Source organism: Atta colombica, unplaced genomic scaffold, assembly GCF_001594045.1.
Source record: "Atta colombica isolate Treedump-2 unplaced genomic scaffold, Acol1.0 scaffold257, whole genome shotgun sequence".
Taxonomy (NCBI): Eukaryota; Metazoa; Arthropoda; class Insecta; order Hymenoptera; family Formicidae; genus Atta; species Atta colombica.
Genome location: NW_017259356.1, coordinates 231,584 through 255,445, shown reverse-complemented (window position 1 = coordinate 255,445; position 23,862 = coordinate 231,584). Strand labels below are relative to the sequence as shown.

Here is a 23,862-nt window from a genome sequence, read left to right as displayed (position 1 = left end):
TTCCAAACTTTATACATTGACTAGGGAAACTAAAGAAAATATAATAATGTATCGTACGCATATGGTGTACACAATAGCTTGCTAATTGGATTGCGGGCGAGAAATAATTTTCCTGGGTTATATTCAATACCTGGTTGATAGAGATAAAGGTCCGCGGCGCGCGGCCACACAATCGCCGAGCGCTCCACGCTGCCTGGTTGATTCCGCGTGCTTGCGGATCTCGGAAGTCCCACGAAGAGTCGCAAGCCACGAATGGAGCCGCCGTATCTCTCGTCTTGTAGTCACACAATCGCGTTCGCCGTTCTTCACGAGTCCACGTTGTCCCCTTCAACGGAATCGCGATGGTCGTTCGTCGTCATCCCTCTCCTTCTATTCGCGACATGTACGCTTCGTTCGTCGATGATAGAATGGGAAACGCGTTGTAGTTGCGCACAAACGAAAAGCTTGTCCTCACAAGCAAACACTCACCGAGTACAGTTCACATTCACGTTCAAATTTAACGTTGAGCGTGCCCAGAGGCACCATGAATATCGAGTACTGCTCAAGGGGGAAAAAAAAATTCTCTTATTCGTGTAATCACTCACAACGAGTTAAACTACGCGCGGAACGTATCGCAGTCGTACGACCACGAGCGCCGCCGGTATGTCGCAGCCGACCACGTGAGCTAAGAGCGATCCGCTCCAAGTCCACGTGTCCTCGATCACGCTTGACTGATCTACGAAAACGTCGAGTTAATTTGCGGTACACCGAATGATGGAACAAATCTCATGTCTTAGAACGAAGAACGAAGAAACAGCATTAAATCGTAAGCTCGCGGTTTAAATGAGAGAACCCGACAACGTCGCGCGTGGTCAGTACTCGTTACATTTAAACACTAACGTCACGAGGAAAAAACATCACCACCGATACGCGGGGGAAGTATTGTCGTATCGAACTCGCCCTGTTGTCCCCGCAACGAACGCTCCTCGTGCTAGGTGTCACTTGACTCTGAAATGCTGGTGTCGCCGGCGAGAGCGTCGTCCGTGTGACTACCGACCGTCCTCCGCCTCGTCGTCGTCGTCGTACACATCAAGGAGAAAGGGCCGCGTCACTTCGGAGCGGAGCGAAACGGAGCAGAGTGACGAGCGGACGGCGGGCCAACCGCGGGAAGAAAATAACGCGAGTTCGACGAGCGGCTGGCGGCGACGACAGCGCGTCCTCCCCACCGATGAAAATCCGTCCGAAATCCTCGTGTGCGTGTATCAAGTTCTCGTTACAGATCCCTCTGGATCTCGAACCGATGACCGGGAGGGTGACGACGACGGAGGGGGATAGGGGGAAAATGAAGGGGGCTACGACGAGCTGCGTCTCCAGCTGATCGTCGTACGATCAACGGCGATGTACAACTCGTGCACTCCGGCAACGACGCCGCCTCCTTTACCAAAACGTGGAGATGGTGTACACTGCGGTCGCTCTCCGCACACTGAGGATAGCTGACGTCACGAGCCCACCACGCGGAGGTGGTCTCACGAGCGACGGTTTCGCGCCGGCGCCCGCGGCGGCTGCAATCCCTATAGGCACACAGTGCCAGTACAACCCTGCGCGCCGGTGTGTTCGCTTTCTCTCCCTCTTTCTCCTCCCCCCCCCCCCCCCCCCCCTCTCTCTCTCTCTCTCTCTCTCTCTCTCTCTCTCTCTCTCTCTCTCTCTCTGCCGACACTGACTATGTATATATCCCGTCCACCAATACTGCCGGCGCGTCTCGTTCCACCTACGAACGGCAGCCGAGTAACGGTTTAACCGTCGACGGAGGAGCTAACACCTAATGGGGTTTTACGTTACGTCACGTTGGGCACGGTCAAAGAGAACAAACCCGTGCTGCTTCCGCATACTGGATCAATTTCGAGACGGAAAAACGAGAAAACTGTGACTAGTAATTGATTGTACATGTGCATATCGTAATCTGAAGTGTGCTCGATCTTGCATGTGATTCAGATGGAATTTATAGCTTTTTTCAGAACATATAAAGACTAATACAAAAGAATATAGTAGAAAAACAAGATATATAAATTAATACATCCTTTAATTGAAACAAGTTGGAATTATTTTCTGTGAATGAAGAGTTGTATGATGATAAAAATATTGCACATTATTTTTAAAATAATAAGTTCTAATAAATAATACAGGAATGTTAGAAATCTATATAATAGAATACAGAAATATCAAAATATTTAATATATAATGATAACAATTGTCAGAATCTTCACAAATTCATAATTCCATTTGGAGTAAGGAGTAAAAGCGAAGTATGCTCAGGCATACCAATAAATCTCGTCGCTCTAATTATTCTAATAACTTACTATTAAAAAATGTTCGATAAACATATTGAATGATGACTAAATTTTATTTTCAGACAAAAAAGAAATAAACACACATAAAATTCATGTCATAATATAAAAATTATATGATTACAACTTTATACGATTATTAATAAAACAGTTCATATATTAATATTGAATTATTTTGTATATTAATATTGAATTATTTTTGCCATATTCGCTTCAATTAATAATCATTCATTGTAAATGTACATGATGTTAACATGACCGCGTATACATTACAAATGAAATACATTTAATGAAAAGATTTAATAACGTATATCATCGAAACGATAAAGCACGAATTTCTCGTTGGGTAGACGATGCGATATTTTATCTACACTGATTTGAAAACAAAGGGATAAAACCGATTGGCCGTTGGTCTTGCGGTATTATCCATGATCCTCAAGCTGATCCTCCACAAACAGGAAACCCAGGGCATGAAATTCCGAAGAGAAAGCTTGGGAGCCCTATCGGACCGTCGTTATGGGTGGAAAGTTTCGGTAGAAGTTTCTTCCCAACTCCGTCAACTCCATAGGAAATGACGGAGAAATCCGAATCCGAGATGAAGGATCGGCAAGGATAACGCTACTCCGCGAGAATGTGCAAAAGTAGACAATTTCGAGAAAGAAAGAGAAGCGAATTTAGTACCGAACATTATTCTACATATATTCTTGTCACCTACATTTATAGGTTGATTCATATCTATCAGAAGTTTTTCACAAACAATTTGTACAAAAAGTAATTCTGATTTATTTCAGTAATTATTATAATACTATTATTTTATATATATATATATATATATTTGCGATAATATTATTGTATAGTATATCAATAAAATTATATATTGATATATAATTTATCAATATATTCTTTTCTTTTATATATTGTCTATAATAATATGCAATAAACCACAAATTTTCATGAATAAATCTGACATATTTAAAATAAAATAGACACGTGTTACAATCAATTATTCGTTTACGGATTTCCATTTTCCACCTCAAAATTGATTTTATCGACTTAATGTCCAATCGATAAACGGATTAAATAGGGACGCCATAAGCAACGGACCAATATTATAAGACGCAAGCTCGTCATGAACGAGCGGCTCGGTTTAACAGATGTCAGTCAGTATGTAGGTTGACGCAGCATGCTGGGAGCAGAAATGTTGAGGGTCTAAGGAAGAGAAAGAAAGAGAGATAGGAAGCTCGCAAGAGAGAACAGCCACCCGTCAATCTCGCTCTCATTCCATCTCCATCGTTCAATCTCTCTTTCTCCCTCACTCACGGTCGCCGGTGGCGTTGGGTGGGCTGATGGTAGGAGGTGGATGGAAATCAATAGCCCTGAATAATGAACCCCAAGGCAGCACCCTCTCTCCGCTCTCCACGGTCTGGAGCAGTCTCTCATGCATCCTCTCGTTCGAAAGCAGGAAGGAGAGTGAGAGAGAAAGGGAGAGAGAAAGAGAGAGAGCAAGAAAGACATGGAGAGTGTTCTCGCTTCCTCTCTTTTCCTCCTCTTCTTCTTCCTTCAATCTTCTTCGCCTCTCCTCGCCAGTAGAGGCCCTACTGAATCCTTCTCCTCCTCATAGCCCGAACGGAGGTGTTTGTGTCCTCTCCTAGTCTCCAACTTTGCTACGAGACCCCCTCGAACCCAATTCGGATAACCGACGGATGAGAAGGAAGAGAAGGAGGAAGAGGAGAAGAAGGAGGAGCAGGAGGACACGGAAAATGATTACCCTCGTCTTCCTCTTCTCCCTTCATCTCATCCCCCTACGACGGATCGATGGTCGTCGAGTACCTTAGTTCGTGATTCTCCTAGATTCGGATCAATACCTACTTTAGCATTGCAATAAAATGGTTGGACAGCGCGTTATGATAGCCCGTGCTGTCTCTCTTCCTCTTACTGTCTTATCGAGTACCTATCGAGAAAGCTATTTTGCTGGCACTAAATTTATTTGCGATTTCGCTCAGCATAAGACGCGTATATTATCAATGACGATGGAAATGTAGTATCGATAAGTGCGATGGAAAAGCTCGTACCAAAATTAATTCGAAATTTTGGATCACAAATAATAAACCCTCATTGGAATAATTGCGCTTTAATGCAATATCGGTGTAATTGATTGTAGCGTCACAAAGAGCGATGGCCCGTACTACCGGCTTCTGATTTCTTCATCTAGCGCTTTCGATAACGATGGTTAGAATAAATAGACCCGTCAATTTACATAGTCGTTAACGAGCATGCCTGGCAAACCCTTATCGGTTCCGTAGCTCCTAAACCTCCTGACCTAGCCAACGCGTTCTATGTTACCTCTATGTTCTATACCGTGCGCTCCGACAACACGATGGCTCCCCTGCAATACACTCTGAATCCTTATCCTTGGAACAGAACGCTTATTAAAGATCGATCGAAAACCCAGAGATGTCCTTTATCCACGTTATCGCATTCGGATATAACATTGGATATCGCTTGGAAATCCAGAAACGCTTGGCGCGCTCGCCACATACATAATTTATTTGCTGAGAATCATAGCGTACGACGCTTTGTAGTAAAGCGACACATATTTTTATAGCAACTTGATTGATTCGATTGAATGGCAAATATTTATTAGCCTCTTGCAATATAGAAACATAATGTGTAAAATTAAGATCTTTTTTTTGAAGTTGGATTAAAAAGACGAAATATAATCAGACAAAAATTGGGATTTTGTTTATATATTGTAATTATAGTTTTGTGCATCTCTTGTATATAATAGTCACATTATAAAAATGTGCATTTCTTAAAATTTTCTTCATTGAAAATTCGGATCACCGAAGAAAAGAATGTTATCCTAAGCAATCAAACGGATCATTATACCAGTCTTCTTTTCTCAGAGCCAAAAGATCCGCCTTGGGGCGGATCTACGGAACTATCACTCGGTAAAGGAGGGCTGGTAACGACTATGCAAATTTCATTTGGCCCGGCACAATTCTTCACACACGGAAGATTAAGACATTAGACTACGAAGGGAAGAAGGGATAGAAGGAGGGGAAAGCACGTCTTCTAAACTGAAGAGTGAATATAGATGATGACAAAGGAGTAAAAGAGGAATCTTGCCACCGGGAAAGGTATGACGTTCTTCCTACAGTCTCAATTTCATGTACTGGACTATTAATCACTTGTGTGTGCGAACCTAAAACGACGCTAATATTTAAGTTGCGCATGAAAATTCGGCCGCTCGCGTGCATCGTATAAAATAATTTCGGTGGGTAGCGGTTATCACGTTTAAGGTCTAACCACGTACAAATATAGCCGTTGTTCGTGCAGCCAGCGGAGAATATTTGTTGGTTTTGCACAAAAACGCGATAATATCGTATTTCTAAAATACAAATTACAGTAAACACTATTTGGTATTTAAAAAAATAGCGTGCATACGCGAGAAAGTTCAGTATATATTTTAATTTGTACACAACACTAGCTTTATGTTATAGTGATAACAACGAAAAAATTTCTTTTGTCGTTTCAAGCTATGGCACATGTAAAACTTTTTTATATACTAGTTCTTGTTCATTTCTATTCGTTTTATACGATATCATCACAAATTCTTAAACCTTTAACTAAGAATGAGTTTAATTTTTACTTTCGTAAAATTTGCACAGTATATGTGTTTATTTTTTAAATAAATATGTATAAATAAAATTGTATCTTACATAAAATTTATATTGCAAAAAGGCTACATTTCATATCCTTGATGTCTTTTTATCAATTCTTAACAATTAAAAATAAATTGTGTCTGTCTTTTAAATTTTATCTGTCTATTGAAATAATAATAATTTATTAACTTAAAAAGTCTTCAACGTAATAAATATATAATGTAAAAAAAAACTTTTCATATCCTTGACAATTAATGTTCTTTCGTTCTAAATAATTAACTAATAAAGATTAATGTATATATCTTTTAAGTATGCCTACTGAAATAAAAATAATTTGTAATGTAAAAAATGCACAATATTCCAAAAAATTCCTCTTCCCGTGCGAATGAATCCTGACGGCACCGCTGCAACCACACTGCGCGGATTTCGCGTCCGCTGGAACAACGAACGGCGGGAAATGCAGCGGCGGTTATGCTTCCCATCTCGAGATTCTCCCGTCGCTGCCTCGATGGGAATTCCCATTCTTCGCGTTCGACGGCCTGGAATTTTCCGGCAGGCGGCTTCGGCGAGCCTGAACTTCTTCTTTCTACTACTCCGTGCCGTGCGAGAGCGTAATTTTAGTTTGATACCAGCGCAATAGCCGTGCGGCCTGTCTGCTCTTCTTTCGATGTAATAACGAAAGACCAGAGGAGGAGAGGGAGTGGAAGGAGTAAAAAAGATGGAAAGAAAGAAAGAAGAGAAAGGCAGCACTACTTATTCTCCGTATTTTCCTTTACAGCGACTCTCCTTGCCCCCGATCGAGACAAAGCCCCAGGTATTACCTTATTTCCCCAGCGTCTTTCCCTTTCTATCGTGCAAATCCTTCTTACGCGAATTCGCCCATAACCCATCCCACCATCGCACACTCGGCTTTTTTGTTCCTTTTCTTTCTTTCTCTCACTTCTCTCGCCTGTTTATGGTATGCCGAAACAATCTATCCACATATTATATTCTCAATGCATTGTTCATATGCTTTCACAGGACAAGACCATCGACATGCAGGAGAGACCAGGGACAATACCCAGGTTACAAAAGTAACAAGGGAACAGTAATAATATCGTTAATATTTCTTAAATTATAATGTGTATGTGGCTGCATGATAAAATTCTGCAGACAGATCGACATTGAATCGTTCGTTACATGCTGTTTCTCGCGGAAAATGCACGAATGCAGGAGTAAAAATTACCTTTTTCGTGCATCAAGTAAATTTTATTGCTTGCACAAAATCTAAAATATTTTTTTTCTTTATAACGAAGGTATAATATATTATCTTAATGTGTTTTAATGATTATCTGCATTGATAGTTTGCATTTGAATTGATTTTTATTTAGATTTTTATTTAAAAAATTTACTATAAATCATAAAATACATTAGGAGTATAACATCGATGCCTGGAGTCAATTGTAACGTTACAATTATCTTCAAATTTACTTGATTTTAACTTTGATTATTTTGTAATGTTATTTATATTTTTCTTCATAGAATGCTGTTAACAAGAAAACACAAGATAGATAAGAAAAAAAATTACATAAAAGAAGTATCTTTACAAACAGACATTTAAAGAGAATATAAAGAACCAATTATCCATTCGTATAACTGCAAAAAAGAATATGATGTACTTATGTAGTTGTATTGTGTATTTCTGGTAAAAATGTGATACAATTATCCATCTCTACTGTTACAAACATCCACGGGATTAGGACGGTTGTAACAAAATTCCTCAGAGGGCGAAATTCAGTGAAATTTTATATTCAAGACCGTCTTAAGTACAGTCTTAAAATGTCACAAACCAATCAGAGGGCCGTATTAACGTTTTAAGACATTACTTAAGACAATCTTGAGATAAGAACAGATTATAAATATCGCTCATAGTCTTTAAACAAACAATTTTTTTCTAGTTACACACTGAAAAAAATTTCTGGTTGAAAATGGATGAATCAGAATTTTTTGGTTAAATTTATTAGAATTCTAGTTGAGATAACCGGAATTCTGGTTCATACAATATTTCTGATAAAATTCTTATTTTTACCAGAATAATTATATCAATCAGAATTCTAATTATCTTAATTAGAATTTAGTAGATTTAATCAGAAAATTCTGATTCATTTATTTTCCATCAAAATTACAATTTAATTCAACCAAACCATTTTTCTCAGTGCATAAAAAAATTAAACCAAAGAAAATTTTGTAGCTAAATAAATTTTACATCTAAAGATACACATTTTTTAAATGTAAATATTATATTTTAACTGTTATAAAGTTTCAAAGTTAAATTGTTATTTTTGTTCCCAGTCTTCCCTATAGCAGAAGCGAAGCGATACGATGAATGTAGGCTTGGATTTCTTTTCTTCCTAATATTCTCACATTATTTAATGCAAAATGATTATAAATCATTATAATGGATGAAATTGCCATATGAAACGTTTTACATTAAATTTTCATTTGAATTTTCAATTTAGATTATAATAAAATCTTATTTTATGTCATTCTAATATTTACATAGAATTATACGCTATAGCGTGCATTAGTTTCCGCGGGCGATAAGAATCGTTTGATCATGCAAAGAATATTGTCGACAGATTTTCACGTGACAAGCGGGTACAACGTTTCATCATGAACGCTAACATTGTCGTATGATCCCACCAATTCTCAATGAGTGAGAGTGCGATGTATGCACTCTCGATCGATCGGTCGGACGGGACGGAAAGAGAGACGGATGTAGAGAGCCTGCGGCAAAAAAGTAGGATAACATACGTCCGTGCACGCGACGGGGGAGACCGACAGACGAACGGACAGCCCTCGTACACCTCGCGTTGAGAGAACGAGGGAGAAAGAGAAGCGGAGAGGAGAGAGAGAAAGAGAGAGAGAGAGAGAGAGAGAGAGAGAGAGAGAGAGAGAGAGACAAAAAGAGGAAAAGAGAAGGGAGATTGCGGAAAGGTCGGTAGTGGGGTTGGTTGCCATTGTAATGGCGTGTGCCATGGTCCCCATGTGCCAACCACCTCGGCAGCTGAGCCCTCTGGTACGTTCTGCTGTTAAATACGCTGAAACGAGCAAACCATTCGCGAGAGTTAAACTCGTAGTTATCACTCGAATCGATATACTGTATATACCGGCAACTCTCTCTCTCTCTCTCTCTCTCTCTCTCTCTCTCTCTCTCTCGAACGCAAAGGATGCCTCTTTAAATCCTCCCTCATGAACGAGGGAGTGCTCGCAATTGAAAGAAAATGCACCCATTTTGTTAGATTCTCTTTTGAATTGACAATAACTCCAAAACCCTCATTATTGAAAAACCAGCACTTTATTCTTTAAAAGTTACAATAAATCGTAAGAAAATCGCGCTGTTCACCCTGAACAAAAGCTAGTTGTAATCTTCCACGACGAAATATGTAACTCGATTAATAATTCGTAATATGAATTGCGCGAATATCTGTGATTGTGGCGAAACAACTAAATTATTTCCTTACTCACCTCGAAGTTACAATTCAGCGCGCTCATTAGTACGTACAGCAACGCTGGCAGCGGGACAAGGGAGAACAGAAACGATGGGAACGCCTCTCGAATATCGACGACAGGGGGTCACCGAAGTATCGTAACTACCTAGTAATTAAGTACGGATGCCGAAGCGATCAATGAAGCGGCCATCGGAATAAAGATACAAAACAGATTCTCGTCGACGAAGGTGGAGCAGTATTTCTTTCCTTTTTCTTATTTACCCCCAGTCGTAATTCAATCCGGGGACGGACGTGTCACGGAGAGAACGAAATTACGAAGAGAACGGAGGGTAACTAGATCGAGGGTAGGTCACTATGTCTTCTGATAGAGTGAACAATGGCCTTTGGCACCGAAATGAACGTAATGCTTGCTTACTAACCGCTCGCATATGTTCTGGATGGCGCAAACGGACGGAGAGACGCATAAATTGATAACAATAACGAAGAAGCAAGCTGAAAATCCGCGACTACATGTAGCGCGGACAGTAAGAGGCGAAGAGAGAATGAGACGAACCAAAAAGAGATGCGGCGCGCAGCTGAGGGAATCAAAATATAATTACACAAAGGTAAGCCGTAACACGGAGACAGAATCGCGAGGAAATAGACGGGTCTCATTAAAATTGGAGAGCTGTTTCGAAACTGCGAGACTGCCGTGTCGGTTGCAGCCTCGTCACCGTCGAGCATTACCTTTCCCTAACTCGGTCCGACCTCTCGTCCCTTCGCGTCCTCCTACCTTCGTGCTGCAGTGGTCCCGTGAAAGGGTGAAACAAAAAGAAACTTTTCCGGGCCGCTTGCAGACTGTTGTTAAGAACCATATAACGCATCATGCAACGACATTCAGTAATTTCTGCGATTGCGTACCTTGCTGAATATTTATTACGAATGTCGTAAATACGATGTGTTTAAATTGGTCATTGAAAATCGGACTTTTGAATTTAGAACTTTAAACAAACGATTTCAAACTTTTAATAGATACACTGAGAAAGATACTTAGAACTTTAATCACGGAATATAACGTTTTATTTCACTAAAATAAATTCTTAATTAAATATAAAGCGAAATAAAATTTTGTTCATAGCAAATAAATCATGTGTTTCATTTTTTACAAGTAATGAGATATATTTTACAGAAATATATATTTTGTCATCACAGTGAAATTTTTTTATTACCAATAAATATTTAGGAAAACGTCATGTAACATTTTAGTTTGCTTATGAATATATCGATTTTTTTTTCAGTATACTGTATTAAATCTTGCTAAATTATTTATCTTCTTATTTGCTAGTTAATTGAGATATTCTCGCACTTATTTTCTAGTTACGAGGCATAAATAAATTAGTTCAATGTATATACGATCAGCAATTAATTTCACAAATGACTATGCACTCGTTTTATTTTTTAATGATGAATATTTCGATAACACCGTAATGTTTCAGCAGCATATTTTCAAAATTACTGCAAAAGACTGCAGTATAGTTGATTCGTATCTGTGCAGGTTTAAGTCCGACGCGTATGATATATGTAGACACGGATTATTTGATTTAGTGGACGTGCGTCAATGCGAGCGAATGCATTTGATTCGACGTTGATAAAATCATTCCCCTCGTCTACCGTTTGTTCCACCGAATGTGAGCCAGATCAATATACGCTAGTCCGACGATATGTTTCGGCACAAATCTTTATTGTAATCATTGAAAAGTATTTAAATTTTTAAAAGATATACATGCACAGTTTGCAAATTGATTTATTGAAGCGTATGTTTTGCAACATAAAATATAAAATTACTTTAACCCGGCAATAATCACCTGGGGTATTTTTACACGCCAACGACAAAAATATATGAATTATTGAAAAATATTGTTTTATGTATGAGAATATTGTTTAGCTTTTTTTTCAATAACTATTTTTTACGAATTTTTAAATATGTAATTCCATAAAAAAAACAAAAAATTTCATAGTAATATTTACTTTAACCTTATAGTAATAATTAATTTATTTTTATTTACCTTTATTTAATAGAACACTATAATAATCAACTACTTAACGTGCTTCCATTTAATATTTATTTGATTTATATTTATAATTTTTCAAAAAATTGTGATTGAAATCCATATCCATAATATTCTCAAATACTAATAAATCGGAAAACAATTAATAGTATACACTATGTTGTTAATAATAGTGATTTTAATAGAGTGCAAAAACAAATAATTCTTTCAGATAATTCCTTACGTAAAAAAATCATATGACTATACTTCCATGTTACAGCTAATACTTTAATTTGAAAACAGTCACTTGATTTTTTCTATATAAACTCTCGCTTGGGATGTTTTTACAGTTTATATCCGACATAACTAAAGTTTCATTTCACAAAATTATTACTTTAGTAGATGATAATTATAAATTATTGCGTAATTCAAATATAAAATCTTAAAAATATAATTTTTCAGAGTTGAATTATTTTCAGCTTTTCGATCGTAAAGTTTCCATTTCCAAAAATATATATTGCACATTTTAGATTTGAAAAATTTTATGAAGTTTTTTGTGAATGTTTATTTATAATATCATTCAAGGAAAATACAGAATCTCGATATTTCCGCCGTTGAACAACAGAAAGTCGTTGAATCGTGGACGTCGCGAGCCGAACGGTGGCGGCAGCGAAGTTGGAAGGGAGGATAATTCGAAAGATTAACGAGCTATTTCCAGGCAAAAACTCGAACGACCATTCGTCAACCATAAATTCCGCATGCCTACAAAAATAAAAATGCGCTTGCCCTCCTCATCCCTCTACGGTGCGCCGGGATTGTGTGCAGCTTATCGGCCGGATATTTATTGTAAAATACCTACGTTTCCCCTTCCTCATCCCCGCCGGTCCGATGCTACACGGTCAGGCAAGCGGATTGCGGCCATTTTTCCTGCAAATTAAATAAACGGAGGCCGCCGAAGGGTAACGTCGGCGGTCCGTAGAATCCGGCAAAAGTCCGTTATTTTCAGAACCGGCGAATTTCTAACCGCGAATTTTTATGCGGCAGCCGCTCACGTTTTCAAGCTAAGCTTTATACGGCTACGTGGACAACTAGCGTTTGAAATTTTCGCCACCATATCGCGCGCGTCCTCCATTATTGATAAGTATCGAATAACATGACTTCTCCATTACAAAATCGGCTCCGGAATAACGAAGCGACCGCCGGAACCGAATTTCCGCGAGGAATCGTTCGACGCTCGGCTTTCCCGACTGATGTACAATTCATGAAGACGATCCAACCGGTCTCGGGGCGCGTTGTCTCATTTTTCCAAATACCCTTCTAAAATCCCAACCATACCCGTAATACTGGGTGCGACGACGGTAAAGCTTTCCTCTCGACGCCTGCTCTTTTACGCGTATATCCCTCACACCCCTGCATCTCCTCTTCTCCATCAAGCATCATATACGATGGTATCGCGTAACACGCTTCTGTTGTAATTCGAGCACCGGGGATCGAATGATGGCGGTGGATAGCTCGTTCCTGAGAGAGGCTGTGACTGGTAACCTGGCACGTCGGTGTTAAAGTCCCCGTTTCCGGAACAAGTTTCCGCCGCGGAAACAGCCCGAAACGCGTCCGCGAACGCTGTCTCATTGTATCAGATCCGTCGACGTCTGGATGGTACATCGCGCGAAGGATGGGGACAACAGAGACGAGGAGATGAGGAGGAAACGACGCCCAGTAGGGTGTTGTATCGAGGTAAAGGGAGGAGAGGGTGGCTTACGATCGGCCAACAAAGGCCGTCGATCGTCGACGTCAGCTCATCCTCTCGGCGATCGACGTGAATGCCCGCGAAATTTATTGTTTCGCCGCGGCTTAGCACGCTCTCGCACCCACATGAGCCCTTCCCTGACTTCCCTTCCGCTATATATATGGCTCTTCGTCCCCCTCTCTCTCTCTCTCTCTCTCTCTCTCTCTCTCTCTCTCTCTCCCTCCTCTCTCTCCTTCTCTCTCTTTCTCTCTCTATCTCCTTCTCCTCTATCTTTCTCGCTCTTCTCCGCGCGACCCTGACCGCGGCTCCCCAGACGCCATACACCACGTCGCGGGGGACAAAAGAATAAATCCTGATTAATCTCCCGGTCGCGCTTCGAAAGCCGCCGAGGGTGCTCTCGCTCGCTCGTGCGCGCGCGTGCTCTTGCTTGCTTCATCGTTACCGCCGGAATTACGCTTCACTCGGCGCAACGAGTTCTACGTGTCCTTGCGCGGCTGAAAAATTAATGAGCGCCCGGCCGCTTGGATTTAGTGGCTGGCGACTGCGGTGCTTCGTAAAAATAATTTCGTAACGTTAGCATGCGACGTGGCGCTACTGCTAAATGATATTTCGCTGAAACGAGGACATTTCCTAATAGTTTCCCTCTCTAACCAAACGTAAGAAATAAAGTAGATATTTTAATACCACTAATATGAGCTTTCCTCACTCCTGAAATTGATTTCAATAAGATTTTTTTCGAGATTTTGTAGCGCTAGAGTCAAACTTGCCTTTAGAATAGACATTTTATAAATTCTTAAGAAGGAGAAGCGATATTTTCTAACTTATTTACGCAACAAATTCTATATTTCTTACTTCTTGAAACCTTACCCTTGTGTATTCCCGTGTATTTGTCCTTGAGAACGGTGAATTCGTAAATTTTGCCGAACTCCTCGAACATTGGACGGAGTGCGTCTTCCTCGAGATGACGTGGTATTTGTCCGACAAAGAGTTTGATGGCGCCTTCGCCGTTGCTGGACGACGGAGATGTCGACACGGGTATCAGCATTTCTTAGCTCAAGCGAGATGAAGTTTCACGGAGCTAAGTCTCGCTATCACCTTCCTCCTCACAAATTTTGCCTTTCACGCACCCGCACTATACACTTTTCTCTTTTTCCCACTGCCTTTAAAGACAGACACTGATCATCACGTGGCCTTCAGACGATAATGATTACTCGTTGATTACTTATCGCCACGCGTATAAAGCACGACCGCGACGGAGTCAGAAAGTACTTGACACGTGAAGGGAGAGAGTAAAGAGGAAAAACTAGCCGTCACTCGTTAACTCTCGTCTTCGAGGGAATAGAAGATTGTCGTGAAACGAAGGCGTTATTCGCCGAAAACGGTAGTCACGAAGCGACGAGGAGCTAACGGTCGGGTGGTCGGGAGGGTAGTTTTAATCAGGAGCTCGATAAAAAATACACGATAACGTAATCTTTGTAAGAATGAAAAACAGAGCGATGTGAGTGGGCGGGGGACAATGAGAGAAGGAAAGAAGAATACAGAAACGAGATAAAACCACCGTAAAGAGGGTGGAGAACGACTAATGTGGATGGTAAAGAAGAAAGCAAATGTTTAACAAGAACGAGAGAGGAAAAAACGAGGGAAATAGAAAATAGGAGGAAAAGCCGATGGAAGAAAGTCCGACACAATAATGGGCACGCAACGATTAATGAATTTTGTAATACGGCACGAGATAGACAACAACTATTAAAGATACACTCGTACGAGACGTGATGATTGGAAGCCCACACTATGAATGCTCACACGGAATAAAAAGCACGCAGATAAAATCGAATTAAGCTATTATCGATAGTACCTTCATTACATTACGATATCATGGAATCAAGCGACATGCAGTGTGATCTTCATCCATTTACATATATGTGTACCAACATATACGCATTTGTCTACAGCTGATCGGAGCTTATAGATAGACAATTTCCCGTGCGCGCATGTGCGTGAACACGCGGTGCATTCAACGAATATAATATCGATATCACTCGACATATCACTTATAACAGTAAGAGGATTTTCCTATTCGATATCACAAGATTTGTAATATTTCCAATACAAATTTGCGCAAAATAATTCTGATAACAAATTGATCCGATCACAAGATTGATCAGAAACACGATCATGAAACTACACTTTTACAACACAGATATTTTTATACGTTCCTTTAGATGCGACGACAAAGTATCTCGCTATTCGCCACCGTGGAATTTAATGATAGCCAAACACGCAGTGATTTTATCACGAAATCCAATAGAGTAAGAGAACGATAACTCATAGTGCGACTCCCACGCGTATAGTTGTCCGAGTGCTTCCCCTTTAATTCTTAATTTCGCAGTAGTTGATCTAGTTTCCGAGACCCAGTTTATCACGTCGAATATCTCTGCCCGGTGGCAGTTGCGCAGATTATTTCCGTCGCGTTTACTGATAGTTCACACTAGCGACTGTGACGATCAGCCGTTCTACTTAGACAATATCCTAATCTAAAACAATCACAAGTACGGCACATTCACGATCACGAGAGAATAGAAACTACGACACGCTGCACGAGACACGAGACAACACTGATGGTTGAACGACCCTCGGCCCGATCGGCACCGTGCGCCCTGACGCCACCGTCCACGGGGAAATTACGCACACATACACACGGCCATCCCACCCATCTTGTCCTGCGTTGCCACCCCTACGACGACGTCACCCCATCTCGATGTATACGAGGGGGCACATTTCCCCTTTTGCCGAGACCTTGCCGAGCGAGGCGAGGGCGTCTTTGCTCCCTCTTATTAGCCTACCCACCATCCCCAGCAGCATGTGCACCATCCATTTTCACGGACCGTCCTTAATCTCTGATGCCCCATTCACCCGAATTCGCACTGAAATTGGATTCTGGCAAAACGGATTTTCTAATCATGATGATCGATCCAGCGATCATCGAGCAAGATACTATCGGAAATGAAAGATGGAAAACGGTTTTAAAAGAGATAAGAAGGGCATAATAAAATTTAGGGATTACAAAGTCAAAAAGCTCGCTTTAAAAAATATATAAATAAAAAATATATAAACATAAAAATTAAGTAAATTATTAAATTTTAACAAGAATATAAGAATTTAATATATCATTATATCTTTTCCTGAAAAATTGTACATCCAGAGAAAAGGTTGCTTCGATTTAAAGACATTTTCTTTGCTATATCGTTAAAGACAAAATTTCTTTGACTTAAACATCTTTTCTTAAAATCAAATAAAATTTATTTGATTTAAAGAAATTATATTTAAATCCAAGAAATTATGATTTAAACGTTATTTCTTAATATGTTTGAATCAAAGAAATTTTTTCACAAATCAATTTTTTCTTTAACCATATAGCAAAGAAATCTTTTCTCTGGATATATAATTATCAGGAAGCTGAAGCAATATTGTTTAAAATTCTGTTAATGTAACTTCAACAAAAGTTACATTATATATATTATATATCAATTTTAGAAAAAGATATAATGACGTATTAAAAGTAACATATGCTGATCAATGAAATATGGAAATAAATCATACTGACTCTCTTTCTAAGTCTTCACATTCGATAAGCATATATCACAGCAATCGGCGTTACGCCGCTTTTATGGACGTTGCTTTTGCTAGCATTGGAAAGGGTACCTGGCATAATGGTCTCCTGTCTTACAGGGGTTAGTGAGCTGAGTCATCGCCTCGTACGATACTCGATCGCGTCGTACTAAACCGACCCTCTGGTAAGCACGCATACTAGAACAAGTGCGTGTAAACGTGCACGCCTCATTAATGACTTTCTCTCGCGCGCACGCGCACGTGTGTATGGGTGTATGTATGAACAAGATCCATTTCTGCACGCAAGAGCCTTATATGTATATGCGGAAACGAAATCCGCGACTCTATTCGCCGTGTTATAAAATCGAAAACATTCAACCGAATACAAAGTTATGCGACGGTCTATTTATTCGAGTCTCTGAACGTTGCGCCGCGGGAACACGCGTGTACGGCTGGCTTTTTTCGCGACAAGCTTTTTCGTTCCATTTCCTACGTTACAATATTCAGCCTCGTTGAAACGACGACTACCAACCAACCGGGCTGATATCTATAAATGCGAACATCCGCGATGCAAAATGCCTGTATTTAAACATCACGGTCCGCGCTGCAACGGGGCGCTGCCGCCATTGTTGCCAGGAATTTGGTGTCTGCATGTATACGCATGAGAAGTAACATCGGGCGCACGTATCTCCAAATTTAGTTAGAACATATGTGCAGGCTTCACGCTTATCGATCCTGTTCTTCTCTAAAGAGAAAACGAGGGTAGACGAGGTTAATGCAGGTTCGGAGGCGGAAAGAAAACATTGTTTCCCATCTCTCGGAAAAAAATGCGATCAGTATAATAGTTTGGCTAAGTATTACGTTTACCCAACCGATGAAGAAGTTCTTGGTTTGAAAAGCTACCTTGCTTGCTCATCGAAGCTGAAACATCGTCGCGAGAGTGAATGGAAATGAAGAATCATGAAACAAACACCTTTCCGCGAATGATTTTACTCCTCTTAACATTCATTTGAAACGCTGAGAATAATAATACAGATCTAGCGTATACAAAACAGGTATAATATTTTCAAAATACAATAATTCTTATAAAAATTTAATAAAATCTTGTACAAGCATATTTATTACTTCAAAACAAATTCTAGTGATTATTTTCAGTTGGAATGGTAGCTTTTGTCGTGAATATTTATCAAATTATGAATATTTATCAAATTTTGGATTTTAATGCATTAAATAACTAAGACAATAGGAAATTTAAAAAATCCTGATTGACAGACTTATTATATATGCTAACTCAGTTTTGCTTTTCTTCATAATATATGCTTCATTGTTTTATTTCATTCAATTTTAAAGCTTCATGACAATATAGTGTATTATTAATGCGCAATGTAATTCTGCTCCGCGACTCACTATATTTTCATGAAAAATTTGACGCAGTTTGGAAAGCTTTCCGAGATTTCGCTGACATCGAGACAAGCTTGACTGTAACGTCAATCTCGAAATATTGGGGGGATCAATGACGTGTCGCTCGATGTAACATGCAGCGACTTCGCCTGTAAATCTTATTGATTTATATTTTTCGATATAATGAAACCATGGCGAAAAAGGTGCGAAGAATGTTCGACATCGACAACGCTCAACGTACACGCGATAAACTCGACGACGTCGACGTTGATTTATAGTAGCGAGGAAATTGCCCGAAAGTGTACGAATTTCTCACCGAACGGCGGAGATGCGAAATGTGATCTGCAAAAAGTGCGCTATGGTCCGTAGATAATGTTACGATTAGGACAAAAAGTGCGAGCAAGATCATCGGTACTTTTATACATGGTGTCTCAAAATTGCCAAATCTTTATTTGCGAATTTCTTCATCAAATTCCAGAAATTTTTCATAGATTGCACGCTACTCTGTTTCGCAACTTTCCATATCAAGTTGCAAATATATCTCAATATCTAAACTTCAATTTAAATTTTGTTAATTTAATTAAAAATGAAGAGTGACGTATCTTATACATAATCTGTGTATTTCTAACACTAAAAATTAATTTATGAAATTAAATAATTCAGATTTTTGGTAACTCAATAGTTAAAAAATGATGACGTTTATGTTAAAAATTAAAATAAATTTCTAAGTAAGTAAAAATATCACATACGAAAGAAATTGTTTGAAAGCTAGACACCGTGTAGAGAAAAGCGTTTTATTGGTTTTACGCAAACCGATACACACACGAATCGAGCAATGCGAAAGAGAACTAACAGTTTCCAGAACTGGGAGATGGAACGCAGCCGTTTTTCAGAGAAAAGTACTCTCGCCGGAGAATTAATCACGGCGTTCTCCTCGTATTGGGAGTATGTATATCTGACGTTCTCGGACCGTCAGAGGCAACGTTTTCGGTAGCTCGTGCAATGGAATTACGGACTTAGCCCATGGTACGTTTTTTCACCGCCCGATATACGCCGAAAGCGAGTTAAGTCACACATGATTTATACCGACACACTCCGCGGGGCCTACTCTCTGCATCATGGTATTACACGGTGTATACCCGCGGTTTATACCAACCTAACGTGTCCCAGCGGCAGCTTCTCCGCCATGTTCGCGCGCGAGAAAGACACCCGAAAAATATAACTCTACGATATCAGGCACATATGCCCTAGAAAGCCTACGTGCAATAATTCACGCATGTAGGATGCTGTTACCTGGCACCTCCCTCCGACTTACACACACACACACACACACACACACACACACACACATTACGCGCGCGCGCAAGTATATGGCATCATCTAGCCATATCGGCCAACCTTGTAAGTATACAGTTATGTGTGCTGACGTGTCCACGCGCGCGAGAATGTATAGGCAAGTATGACATAACTCACGGTAAAGTTTCAGGCCACTTGTGTTGTGTAAATTATTAAGCACGCGTTTGCCCCTTTGTCGTTCGAGAAACAGGACAACGTTGGACGGGGTTGGCCACATTGGGGGAACATAAAGGTCAGAAGATCCTTGGATCGGTGGAGGAGTGGGACGCAAGATGGTGACAAGGAACGCTCGAGGTCACCAGAGGTTCCGTTCCTTCCTCTCTCACCTGTTCCACCCTCCTCCACCGGTCGGTCGCACTATACAAGATGGAGCACCATTGTAATACCGCGTAATGCAATGCAATGCGATCTAAGTGAACTTTGGCCGGGTCGAGGGCATGCATATTAGCCTCATCGCCAAGTGGTGTTACCATACAACCTACCCCTTGCACCATTCCTTCGTCTAACGTCCTTTCTATCCTCCTATAAGCTTGTTCTCTCCCTTTTCTCTATCCACGCTGCTCTTTCCCATTGGAAAATATCTCTCTTAACCCCTTTCGTTCTCTCTTCGTTTACCATCTTGAAGCTCATCTAAGGCTGACTTTAATGCGCAAGGGATTTGCCGGATTAGCGCTAAACATTAGCAAACAGATGCAGCAAGATGCTACCAGTTAGCAACGTTCCGAAAATTATTTGTCGCTTCGTCGCTTTCTTCTTGGTTTCTATCCAAAATGTAGAGAGATTAATGTCTGTTAATTCCTTTAGATACAGAAATATTATAATAATATATCAATACACACAGATATTTCTCTTCGTACGGAAGATATTTCTTTTTTATTTTACAATATTTTTATTATTTACATTAAATCTATATAGCGTCGATTTTAATCTAATTTGAGCTACTGCTCTTTACTCATCATTATTTTATACTAAAACAATAGAGTTAAACAGTTCAAATTGGGTTAAATTTGAACTGCTTAACTCCATTGTTTTAGTATAAAATAACGATATATTGAATAGAAGCTATGGCGACTTAAATTAGGTCAAATTTAACATTATAGATTTAACAGTATAAGATACGAAAAGAACAATTTTATTCATATTTATTAAATATTTATTAAATATTATTAACTAATATTTTATCTAATTTCATTAAATACATTTCAAAAAATAATTTTGTTGGATCATCAATATAAAATAATTATGTAGGATGCTCAAGATGATTGCTAGAATATTAAAATTTTTTGCAACATTGCTCATCATGCTTGAGAGTTTATAATTATTTTCAGATCTGTAATTAGCTGTAATTAAATTTTTAGATACTCTAGCAAAACTGTTCTTTCTTGTACGATTCTAATAAATAATAATTTAAAATATATTGTAGTTTCAAAAAGAAAAAATCACTGCAGCACTGCTTTGAATTAAAATTATGTATAAGAATCATACTGAATATGTTATTTTGATATCAAACTGAAGAATATTTAATTACAGAAATAAAAGAAAAATCTTATACTAAGACTGGCACAGAATATTTTATAATAATATCCTCAATTCTACATAAGTAACAAATCATTTCAAATATCTTACAAGTAAAAGTTTGAAACTTATTTACCATTCATACACCGTGAAAGATTAATTCGAATTGCAAAAAACCAATTAATGTAGAATTAGTCGAAGATTATGTCTTACACCGCGTTTCCAAGAACAGTTTCTTAAGTAGGAAATCTTTAGCTTGCCGTGATGCAACTTAATGTTTTGCGTGTAACCATTCCTAACTCCTATAAGGATCTGACCCAAACATGCTTCCGCTGGGTCTTCCGCGCTGAAAGTAGCTTTCTCGTTATCATTATAATGTAGCTTGGTTAGTACTAGTTATAATGTAACCAAACTAGTACGCTCATACTTACAAGATGAAACGTAATACTCATTGTATCGTCATTTGAATATAATTTAGTCATCATTCAGACTTTTGTAAGATACCTCGCCTATTTGTCATTATATAAGACGACATGAAACTTATATTGTCATCGTAATTACCGTTATATTTGTTTTTCGTTTAGGATATAAATTGCACCTATCTATTTAAACTCGTATCTTTATATGGAAAAAACAATTTTAAAGTATTTAAAAATTTAGTTAAACACACAAAAAAATATCGTTCTATTGTTAGGCAAAGTAATTATTATTACTCTGTTTCTTTTAAGTACACTGAAAGAAAAGATTAACTACAACCAAAAAATTGGCTGCTGCAGTCAATTAAAAATGCTATGCCATATTTTACCATTTAAATTGCTGCAGCAGCCAATTTTTCCTTTCAGTGTAACTATTATCTCTAACAAAGAATATTTTCTTGATAATAATCTTAAAATATACTTATATTATAAATTTTAGAAAAACTATGTTATATTACTCAAAAATTTATTTTTTTTTTTTAAGAGAAAATTACATATTATATTTTATTATATAAAATAGAACAAAATCATTCTTTCTGTTTATAAGGCATGGTTCATAGCAGTTCAATATATTGATTGCAGAATCGAAATAAAGATGAGTATCTTAAAGTTTAGCACACGACAGATAACCCAGAATTCTCCGATAAGCGGGAGGACGATCGTTTCTTCTGACAAGTTTAATAATTAATTAAAATGATTTGTTCCTCTCATCGTTCTCGTATCGCGCGTTTACCTCGTTTCACATCCAACCGATGTTCATTCTCGAGAGCACCTAGAAAGCAGCTCAACAACGTCGTATCGCGAAAGTCATAAAGCCGCATTACATCCGAACTGCCGATCCACACGAGAGTTTGGAAATAGAACCAATCAATTACCGGGCTGCTCTCCTTCGCCTCTCATACACATCGCTTCCCATACACACGTCCAGGTGCATACGTGCACACAGCCCGCAGAAAGACGGAAACGATCGCGCGCCATAGAACGATGGAGTGTGTTTTCAGTAGTTCCGAGGATGCACTCGCGAGTAACAGTGAACATACATCAGTGAATCACGCATCTCGCGCGAGAGACCAAACGCGGACGGTGAAACAGCGTGCGATGAAAACGGAAAAGTGAATTAGAACATTCGACGAGTCGTAAATCGACGACGGTGGCCTCTTAACGGAATTACCGACAGTAAATCAACGATGAGAAGAAAAAAATATGAGAAGCAAGGAGAAAAGAAGCTCTCGTGCCTGGACGCGACTACAGTCTTGGCACTCGAACCAAAAACAATCGTGACAGAGCCAACGCCAGTGCGATAACTCGAATGCAGCGACGCGTTTCCCCGTCCGGGATAGACGTACTCGTGTATTGGGCGAGTAATTCTTTCGATTTACTTGTAAGAACGTTGTAAACCTGAGACCTCAATTTCCCGAGCCATAGAATTCAATATGTTACAATCTCGTGATTTTATCGCTGCAGGGCTCGTCGAAAAATATATGGAAAAATTATGACATGCGAGCATTCGTCCGAGTACGGTATTTTTCCACGGTAAAATCAAATTAAATAAATGCTATGCGGTTGCAATTTATTCGTACATCATGCAGATTGCGATTTGAGCATGCCAAGAATTAAAACAATGAATATAGTCGGATAATTTTTACAAACGCCCGGTGACATTTTAACGCATGCCGCTCTTACGCATCCGGATTTAAATTTCCGCCCCAGCCGGTCGAGTCCGCCAATGCGGACTATATAGCGAGCCACTTGAAAATTATTCGAATAAAGCTGCCACGAACTCGCACGCGCTTTAATAACCGTACAGCCACAATATGACGGCAGCATTTAACAGCGTTCTCTCCTATCCGCCACACCCGAACAACAAATATTTATGCATTCTTGATGACGTAGCAACCCACGCGCGAGCGATTACCAATCAATTAACGTTATTCCGCCAAAAAAAGGGCAACCACTCAGTGAGTAAAGCGGTTGGCTTCAACATACAGAACGGTTTTGATTTTTGGAGGGATAGAGAGAGGAGAGAGAGAGAGACAGAGAGAGAGATCATGGCTCTCCCATGTGAGGTCAAACCGCACCCGACCGCATCGTCGACGTTACCGGCGAATTATGAAATATACCAATTATGATATGAACCATTAATATAAATTTTCTATGATTAAAATGCCCACCCCTGCGTATTTCCGTTGTTTTCGCTGGATGGCGAAACCATTCTTATATGCGTAACAAACCGGACGGCTGGGAAGTTTAT

General features: G+C 39.4%; 1 protein-coding gene across 6 annotated transcripts in view; it reads right to left on the bottom strand.

Annotated features, from left to right (window-relative positions):
• LOC108689105 (CUGBP Elav-like family member 4) overlaps positions 1 to 23,862 on the bottom strand; it is a 672,688-nt gene that overhangs the window by 592,051 nt on the left and 56,775 nt on the right. Inside the window, exon 1 of one of the 6 annotated variants that reach the window (XM_018195737.1) lies at positions 131 to 456. The exons of the other annotated variants lie outside the window; for them this stretch is intronic. The gene's annotated coding sequence lies outside the window, so the exon portion shown is untranslated. Of the gene's footprint in view, positions 1 to 130; positions 457 to 23,862 lie in introns of those variants that run through there. 6 annotated transcript variants of the gene reach the window in all.